This window comes from Bidens hawaiensis, unplaced genomic scaffold (genome assembly GCF_021521415.1).
Source record: "Bidens hawaiensis isolate Kalapana, Puna unplaced genomic scaffold, B.hawaiensis_p1.1 tig00032493_1, whole genome shotgun sequence".
In the NCBI taxonomy this organism is placed as follows: Eukaryota; Viridiplantae; Streptophyta; class Magnoliopsida; order Asterales; family Asteraceae; genus Bidens; species Bidens hawaiensis.
In genome coordinates, this window is record NW_027495552.1 from 152,056 (window position 1) to 154,862 (window position 2,807).

Genomic DNA, 2,807 nt, shown 5'->3' on the forward strand with positions numbered 1-2,807 from the left:
GTGATAAGTGGCAAAACATTGTAGCGTTTTATGAGAGAGTATAGATTTTAAACATTTATCTAAATGCATTGGTATGTGACACAAGTTCGATTCTTGTCTTCAACATTTAGTTTTAATGACATCAGAGTGATGATGAAAGACTGTACGAGTAAGTAGCCTTCACAAGTTGGTTCCTTGAACTGGGTTTTCACTCATCGCACTGTTGTGTCTTAGGGCAAGTGTTGACGGGCGTTGGTCTTTGGTGAAAATTTTTCTCGGATTTAAAGGTCAGTGTATCCCGATTAGGTAATTTAGCCAATGGTTCATTTGAAGAATTCGTAGGATGTTAAAATAAATTCTAAAAGCACTCTCGATGGGTAGGTAAGAGTGTAAGAAAATAATACATGTTTTAGGATTCGTTGGCTGTTAAAACAAATTTTTAAAAGCACTCCCGATGGGTAGATAAGAGTGTTAGAAAACAATACATGTTTGAAAGGTGGTAAATTCAGTTTGAAAACAAGTATTCCCTTTGCTTTTGTAAAGAGAGATCATTACTAATTAAAAAGTATGTATTATTCTCTAATGTCAAAAGTGTAGCACATATTCATGATCAAAGAAACTTTAGAAAATGCAAGTTTTTTGTCACCCGTTTAAAAGACACGATTCAAATTCACTTGAATATCAACATTAACTTTAGAAAATTTGAAAGTGGTCTCGTTTATAGTCAAAGCATTGGGTATATACGATATCCGAAGAACAGATAGAGTAGAGATTGTTGACGTGGCAAGGAGCTAGAGCGGGATACGTTGTGCTACTTGTATAGTACGGACCACCCATGAAAGAAGGCGCAAGTTTAGCGAGGGAAACGAGAAAGAAGTGCATCAGTTATTCATTTAAAGAGTTTTCAAGGAATGGATGGTCTGATTGTCGATGAAAGTCACCTGGGTTGAGTTTTATGAATGTGGATAGAGATTTATAAAAAGCTAACAAATTTGATAGCGGTGACGTGACGGTTAGAAATATTTAACTTAATACATAGCTACAGGTTTTGACCTATTTCTACATTTATGTTAACCTTAAAAACAAATACTTAGAATTATATACACTCAAAGTTTAATTTAATTGGCTGTCTATCGTTGTCATTAAGTCATAGTATTGGAAAGCTTTGAGTTTCTTGTTAAAAGTAGGCATGTGTTTTATAAGTTGTTTTGCTTAACACCTTCATCGGATGAACTCCAAAGACCTAATTACTCATTTGGTTGGTACAATTATTATTAAACTAATAATTTTTTAGACGTGTTACTCTTTGTTTATTTATTATTTATATATTCAGCTAAAGAATATAATGTAAGAAACACTATGTAAGCCCACACAGACGTGACGGTAAATGTGTTTGATTGTGTCTAAGACACTAGCTCGTATATGTATGTCATTTTGATTGTGTTCGTTTGACACAATATACGAATTTTAGAAAAAACAAAGTTATATCAACTATGCGTTGAAGATGTTTTTCAATTGCCTTGTTGGTTAGAAAACCTAATTCATATATAGAGGTTGAAAAAGACCTTAACTGGCTCAAAATACAATAAACTCAGTCGATTTGTAGTATGTAGCATGTTTCGACTTCATTTTGGACAAAATATTAGAGGGTTAACTATCAACATCTTAATCTTTAGTATTTTAACAAACATAACAAACAACAAATTGTATCTAAGACACTCATATATGTATATCGTGTAATCACACCATGCACGTATATGAGAAAACAAAGTTTGATTGATTACGCGCAGAAGATTTTCCACGTGTCATGTTGGTTAGAAAACACAATACATAGAGGCAGAAAAAGATGTTATGAAATTTGAAGAAACGTGGATCGGCTCACTGGTAGACGATCAACTTTCCTCGGGTATGAGTATGCTAGATCACCGATGGTTCTCCGGAGTATGAATTATTCCACCTACAAAATGAGCAGCACCGTGAACTTACCCCTCAGAAAGGGACAGAGGGGTCCTCTTTGGGGTAACCCTCCGGTGTGAGAATAAGAGATTGTAGGAGAATAATAATCTGAGAGTGAGTAAGGATTTAGAGTGTATTTTCTTGCTTACCTCCTTTTGTGGAGGTGGTGTGGTATTTATAGTGTTAGGGTTTCCAATGATTGGGCTCAGATCCCATTAGGGCCTTTTTGGCCTCCTCCTATTGCTTCGCGCCATGTGTCCTTAGGACACCTGGTGCTTTTTCATTGATTATTCTCTGACCAAGGTATTTCACCTGACCCATGTGCAATCACGTGGTAGCACATGGGTTTTGCTGAGTTGTCCACCTTTCATTGGCAGCTGTCAACATCAGCATATTCTTTATTCCTTAAAGGATACCTTCTGGAAGGTTGTCTGATGAGCACAATCAGGGTTGTCCTTATCCTGATTTGGATAAGGACGATGTTGATTATGTGCATGTGTGATATGCGCCTATCCTGAGGATGCGCGAGGTCTTCTCTTTATTCTCACGCGCAGATGTTTCATGCGCAGATGTTTCATGCGCAAGCATATGTAATATGCGTGAGCATATGTGATATGCGCCACGCGCAGATGCGCCACGCGCAGATGTGATATGCGTGAGCATATATGATGCGTGAGCATATGTGATATGCGCCACGCGCAGATGTGATACGCGTGAGCATATATGGTGCGTGAGCATGTGATACGCGTGAGCATATGTGATGCGTGAGCATATGTGATATGCGTGAGCATATGTGATGCGTGAGCATGTGATACGCGTGAGCATATGTGATGCGTGAGCATGTGATACGCGTGAGCATATGTGATGCGTGA